Raw genomic sequence first — 8173 nt, 5'->3', positions numbered from 1 at the left:
TTTCCCTTCATTTAGTATTCGATGTTCATCTTTTTCTTATGAAGACTCTTTTAAATAAGAAAATTTTACACAAATCTCATAGTGATAAGAGCTAGTTACATCATATCTCTATTTTTTTTTAAACTACAAAAATCCTTTAAATTTGGTGGAATTCGGATACATCCCAAAACGTTTCGATACAAAGCATTCCAGTTTCTGATCGGATGCATTACTCAACATTTCGATACATCGCTTCTCTGTTTCGGATACATCACTCAATATTTCGATACATCGCGTTTTTGTTTCGGATACATCACGATATATCGCATACATCTCGACACATCACGTATAGTGATGTATCCAACGGATACATCGAGTAAAGTGATGTATTAAGTTCCGATACATCGAGTAAATTGGTGTATTACGTTCCGATACATCGCGTATAGTGATGTATCCAATCAATATATCCATGTTTGTTCATTTTTAACTTGGTCAGTGGAGAAATCAGAAATTTAGTTAAAAATTTAGTTATAGTGTTCAAGATTTAACAAATATATGGATGAAAAATAATTTGTAACCTATATAGTTTGTATAATAATTTCTATATATATATATATACACATACATATAAAAAAAATTACAAAGTGTGTCCAACTGACCGATCTGAGTTATAGATTACTATACCATTGAACTTGACATACCTCTTAAAAATCAATAAATAAAATGATAAGTTTATCGTATTACCCTTAATTATCGCAATATACAAAAAGAAGCTCCTTAATTTGTTTTATGCAATTAATTGGCACACAGGGATAATTGAAATTTGTGAACACTTAGTTGGAACAAACAGAGAAAATAGCCATAAGGCATATGCCACAACATATGAAAAATTAAATAAGAGCACAAAAATGGTTAGGAAACAGGTGGGAGATTGCAGTTGGGATGTGGATTTTTTAAAATTATCTTTAATAATATTTATGTGGACTAATTAAGGCATACTATGTTAATTTAACACCTATAGTAATGAAGTGAAAGACACTTCCTTTTTTGATTTGGTGTAGATATATATAAGTCGTAGCAAAATCACTATTTTCAGTAAAGTCATTCAAAATATGAAAATTCAAATACATGAAGATGCGTGATTTAACATCTATTTATATACATAAAAAAAAATTAACCATATATTAACAGTTAATTTTGAACCCCTCAAGCCTATCTGACTCGGACATAACAAAAATATTGGAGAGGGGACCATAAGCCTAACTGCATTTTCTTACCTAACAGCCTCACAAAAGTTGGATGCTTTTGTAGGATAATGTTTCATAATTGAAACATGTAGTAGAAAGCAATAGGGGCATGGTGGATATATTATTCATGGATATCGTATGTCAAATTTTATTATTGAAGTATTCGATATATAAATTTATTGATTATATTAATCTAAATTCATAACGAATAAGTTTAATGTAAGAAAACTATAAAGGATTTATAACTAAAACATGTATATATTCAGACTCAAATTTCGAGTGATCTCAATCATTTCACGGTATATAATTAATTTCTTAGTGGTGCATGCATCACATGTAATATTATTTGAAGCTACACAAAATTCTTTAATCTATCTGAGTTTCCCTTAAATAATTGAGTAACACTGGCAGTTCCCCGCTGGTCCAGCACTTGTGCCCTCCTTTATATATTTTGTTTCTTCTATTCTAGCTTCTTGTTGCAAATTTTTTTTTTTTTGTTGTTGTCTTAAAAGGTACAGCATAATAATACTTCTATTTAATTGCCCTTTAATTCTCTTCATAAGAAATTTGACTTTTGAGTTCAAGGGATTATATATTTAATAGCCCTTTAATTCTCTTCATAAGAAATTTGACTTTTGAGTTCAAGTGATTATAGTATTGAATGGGTGGTTAATGAGATGACGTGATATTAGTAGTATAAAAAAAAAGAACTTTTTTATTGTCTTTGTTTCTTTCTCTTTATTGTCATTAATTAAATTCATATAAATGTTGTAGCATTTAGGGCCAATTTAATTATAGATTTTTCAAATAATATTTAGAAAAAAAAAATTGACAAATAATATTTGTTCATACAATTTGTCATTATTCGGCAAATATTTTTGGTAAGTATTTCAAATTCTCAAATACTAATTTTTCTTTTTAGTATTTGGATCAAATCTCATTATTTGGGATATTTTGAAAATTGAAATATCTTTTACAAAACACCCTTTATATTAGTTGTTTGTTTTGTATTTTTACGTGAATACCAGAATAATGATGAAACATTCAGTGAATATTAAATGATGATATGGTTGTTGATTAAAAATTGGCTCACGATTTATGAAATGATACTTGTTGCACTCACTCCAAACTACCACATTGCTCTAGTATCGTGGACACTATTTGTTATTATTGCAACGAACATCTAATTGATTTGTAATACAACTTATAGTTAGTTTTGATAGTTTTTAAAACTTATGGATATAAATCATATTTTTCTAAAAAGGTGAAATATCTTTTCCAAATCTATGGCAAAACACATGATCAAATTTTCACTCAAATAATATTTGCTAAAAATATTTGAAAATCTATGAACAAACGCTATCTCAATAATTTCATTAGATGGTTTTTGTCATCTCTTAAATCAATTTAATAGTATAACATGATATCTTCTCATGTATTTTGTTTATCAATCTGTTATATTACTTCCTATTAATCTGTTTCGAAAAGAAAAAAAGTATAAAATAAAATCTCTTGAAATTTTTTCTCCTAATTATTGCAACACGATGTCTATTTACCTATTCCCTTAAGTTAAATTCCAACCTTTGCAATAAATTATTATAATTTATATATGTTGCTATATTAAAAATAATTTTTAGCGATAATTAATTATCAATCGTCGTTAAATATATATTTTTAATGGTAATTAGCACTTTTTATATGTATTTATAAAGACTTTACTGACATTAAATCTAATAACACTTAACAAATTCTGATAAAAATTTAACACTTTTTATTAATATGTATATTTATTATCGCTAAAAAATTATTTTTGTTAAATTGCGTTTTGCAGCATATTATTGTAGGAATTCCCAAAATTAGATATATATATATATATATATATAGTAGGGAAGGACATGGAATTAGGGAGGTGAATTGAATTACTAGGCAATGGGGTTGGCTAAAACCTTAGCAGTAGCCATATTGCCCATTTAGATTTGAACTCCTTAACTATGTCGCCATTTAAATTTTAAAATTACGTATCGTGTATAGATTGTGTATACTTTATATTAAGACATAATATATAAATATATGCCTTTTAATTTGATTTCGAATCATATTTATGTCCTTCAACTTTTGGCGTGCACAAGTAGACACTTAAACTTGTATAAGTTGAACAAATAGACACACATGTCCTACATGTCATTTTTTATCCAACGTGGTGTCTTATGTGTATTTTTCCATGTAGGACTCATGTGTTTATTTATTTAAAAGTTGGATAGTTAAAGTGCTTGTTTGTACATAATGAAAGTTGGAGGTCAAAGTTAAAATTTGAAGCCAAGTTTAGAGGTCAATGTATGTATTATGCCTTATATTAAATATGAATATATATAGAATATATATTTTAATCGTGTTGATAAATTATTTAGCTGAACAACATATTCGTAACTTTTCCTTTAAATATTGACCTTGTTAAAAATATATTGGAAAAATAGTTTTTACATCAGAAATTGAAACCACATTCCTATAAAACTTAGGGTAGTCATGGTTATTCTTAAGCAAAATCTTGGTGATTCCCAGGATTTCTCATGTGATATTGATCAAGACTTGTCTTAGCAACACGTTATAGTGATTTGTTGGAATTTGTGAACAACACCCGGCAAATTGCTCGTAATTTTTTTAAAATAAATTCTATCAATCTGTTATAATTTGACTATGTATTCTGATGATCATCATAACATGTTAGGTAGAAATTCATCAATTTATTTTTTAAAAAAGAAAATCGATGCAAAGCAACTCCAAATAATATCAAATTGGATATGCAATTTTTAAGAAAAAAATTATATTGTATGAACGTTGGGATAACATTATTATATTTTTTGGCCAACAAATGACACAAAATTTCGACAAAGTTGAAAGGGATGCAGCCAAAGTTTATAATTTTTTTTAATTTATTCGGAGCACTAATAAAAATGGGCTGCTGGCCCAATTTCACTTCAATTTTCTATGACATATATTTCACTATTTTTTATTGGGAAAATTGTATATAATAGTAAACTAATAACCTAAAATAAATAGAGTAGCTAGGGTTTGATTTAATTGTGCTCCATAGCAAACGTTAGCCAATGTCAGGCGCCTCTGTCCCAAAAATCTCGCTCGCCACTCTCCCATTCTCGCTCGTCACTCTCCCTCTGCTCGCCTCTCTCGCTTTATACACAGCAGTGTATAAATTCTATTTCCGTTTTCTATAAAGCGAGAGAAAATTGTATATACACATGCAAAAACATATATCTTCGTGTTATACACTTAATTATACAATTTACAAACATTTTACTTCAATTCAATTGTAGACAAATGCAAATTTTATACAAATATTGCAGAGAAAAAGGCCAACGAATTATACAACTGTGAATTATACAATTGCAGTGAAATATAATTTTCTCTAGCTTTATACAACAGAAGTGTATATATTTTGTTTCTGTTTTTGTATAAAGCGAGAGAAAAACATATATCTTCTTGCTATACACTTATAATTATGCAATATACATACATTTTAATTCGATTCAATTGTATGCAAAGCAAATTTTATAAAAATATTGCTGCGAAAAAGGCAGTGAACTATACAACTGTGCATTATACAATTACAGTGAAATAGGATAGCGAATATACAATTGCAGCGAAATAGGCCAGCGAATTATACAATTTAGGCCAGCGAATTATACAATTGTATATGTATAGCGAATTATACAGTTTTATGTTTCCTATGGAGCGCAATTATGCAAACTTTGCTATAGCATACAAATATGAATTTTTTGTTTGCTATATGTGAAAGTTGCCCTTTTTTATTCTCATTTTTAGTTATGTATTCATAATTTTTCTCATTTGAAGTTAACTTGTAGTAGTAGTTTTGAACTTCATTTATTGTGAATGATAATCTAATCTTTCTTAAATGTTGTGAATAATTTTTATGTCGTAAGTTAATTTTTGAAATTAAGTTATATGTAAATAATTTTTATGTCGTAAGTTAATTTTTGAAATTGAGTTACATGTAAATAATTTAATCTCGTAAGTTAATTTTTTAAATTAAGTTAGGTGTAAATTAAAGTCTAATTTTCTTAATTAGAATAATTTTAATACGATCAATCTAGAGTTATTCACACCCTCAGTAAAAATTTTAATAACAAGAAATTTGAAGAAATCATTTACTCAACCGTTATATCGATTAACTTGGTGAAAATTATTTTTTATTATGTAAATAGTATAATAAAGTGAATGTGTAGAAGTTTTGAATGTGATTTATGATTGATTGTAGGTTTCAAAAGGTAGTTATACACTTGAGGAGATTTAAACAAAAGTACCTCTCAAGTCTTGAATTAAGAAAATGTGACCTTAGGTCCATTGTGATTAATTGAAAATGGGACCTAATTAATTAAAATAATTAACTTTTGCGAGTAATAATAATTAATAAAAAAATATTTGATTTCTAAAAAAGAAATTTATATATAACTAAAAACGTTTTTTTAAAATAAAATTAATCTCATTAATAAAAATATCAAAAAGAGTCACCTAACCTAATAAAAGAAACTCGCAAAACTTAATGGGTGCCAACTCTAAAACGTGATTCTTACTTGGATTAGGACCTTTAGAAATTCCTTATTTATTTTAGGACAAATTATAGAAATATATATTTTTTATTATCTCTTATTACTTTTTTAAAAATTTAAAATTTTTTATTTTTTAATATATCTAAGTTACATATTAATGTATTTGAGTTAATATTTGATGTATCCAAGTTACATATTAATATATTTGAATCAGTATTTAATGTATCCAAGCTATATATGAGGTGGAACATTTTACTCAATATAGAGCGGGCGTAAGCCTTGAGAATGGGCCGTAAGCCCGCCTTATGGATCTTTGAATTTTTAATTTACAACATAGTATAATATAATATAATAACAAAAAATATAAAAATACATCAATAGTTTAAAATAATTACAAACATGAGTAATGTAAATCATTGAAAATATAACTTCTAACATGATTATACAAGTATAAATAATCTAATATCTAAACTTTCTTATAATAAAAGAATAATTATTTCTAAAAATATTTTTTTTATCAAACTAGACAATTTACCCGTCTAAAAAACAATTGATAAAACTTACTAGTATTATAATAAAAACATCACTCCATCGTAAATAAAAATAAAATTACTTTTAAATAACTAAATAAAATATGATAATTTTGAGACATACGATAAAATCACAAAGACCAATGATAAGTGAAAAAGTAAAATTTTGCAACGCATTTTTAAATAAATGTTACGTAATATAATTACATTCACAGTGTTATCAAATAGTAAAGATGTGATACTACAACTTGTTATTTGAGTTACTCTCATTATTTTTATCTCTATAGATTAAAAAATGTTAAGTATCATTCATTTATTCAAAAATTATGAGGATCAATAATGTTAACTAAAGATTTTAACAAACAATTTGTGTAAGATCTTTTAGGCGAGCTCTGAGCGTTTGGCGTGCTTGGGGCATACAGTCAGATGCTTAAGAGGTAAGTCTTACAGAGCTAAGCCCCGCACTTGAGTCTCGAAGCGTTCTGCTAGAGTCTTACCCCAGGGCGAGCCCTGAGGTGAGCCCAACAGAGTCTATTTTTAGCTATAAATGTGCGAGTTAGTGCTTTAGTTTGTGTAATTTGTATGTTTGTATAATTTAAATTTGTATAACTTTTATATAATGTAATTTTGTTTATTATAACTTGTATAACTGTTTAAAGTTCAAATATTTATTTTTGTATAAATTCGTTATTTTGAGTTTATACAAAAATAACATAAGTATACAAATATATTCATGAATTATACAAATTCGCCCACAAATTATATAAAGTCACAAACTGTTCACAAATTATACAAATAAGACATCTAAAAGTGTAATTACAGTTCGTAAATATATAAACAATAACGATATAATTAAGTTTGTAAAAATTTAAGGAATCCCATAGTGTAATTCAATAATTACACTCTATCCCGACAAATTTAGTATTTACTAAAAATCCCTTAAAATTGTTGTGGCGTGATACTTTAGACTCTAGTGATACATGGTAAATGATACATGGTAATTTAAAAACTGTTAAGAATAAAATGGGGAAAAAACGGAACAATTAAACTTGTTAACTAAATCAGCTTAATTTACGGTAACAGATCATTAATCAGCATTAATTCAGCACGTAATTGGATAATAATTTCAAATTTTGAAAATCAAAGATTATATCATCTATTTTGAATACATTTTACTATTATGCTTGGTGGAATTGGTTTTGGCACTTCTTTTCTCAAATGGATTGCTTTTTTTGCTGCTATGTATGTAATCGCGGCACCCCTTTTTCTACGCTTTTAATGTTGAGTTACGAAGCATTATGTTCACTTGTATTTTACAGTTACTTGTTGATCTTGGATCGAACAAACTGGAGGAGCAACATGCTCACAACTCTCCTAATTCCTTACATTTTCTTGAGTTTCCCTTCATTATCTTTGGTTTGTTCAGGTAATTATATATTTTACATTTTTTGAACAAGTTTTGTTTTGCCTTAGTATATATATTTATGTATGTTGGTGCTAAATCTGCAGGGGAGATTTCGGAAAATGGCTATCTTGATTGCTGTTATAACGCGCCTATTTTTCCCAAAACACTTAAGGAATCCCATAGTGTAATTCAATAATTACACTCTGTCCCGACAAATTTAGTATTTACTAAAAATTCCTTAAAATTGTTGTGGCGTGATACTTTAGACTCTAGTGATACATGGTAAATGATACATGGTAATTTAAAAACTGTTAAGAATAAAATGGGGAAAAAATGGAACAATTAAACTTGTTAACTAAATCAGCTTAATTTACGGTAACAGATCATTAATCAGCATTAATCAGCACGTAATTGGATAATAATTTCAAA

This window comes from Solanum pennellii, chromosome 3, assembly GCF_001406875.1.
Source record: "Solanum pennellii chromosome 3, SPENNV200".
NCBI lineage: Eukaryota > Viridiplantae > Streptophyta > Magnoliopsida > Solanales > Solanaceae > Solanum > Solanum pennellii.
The sequence above is the reverse complement of the archived record's forward strand: the minus strand, read 5'-3'. Positions refer to the sequence as shown.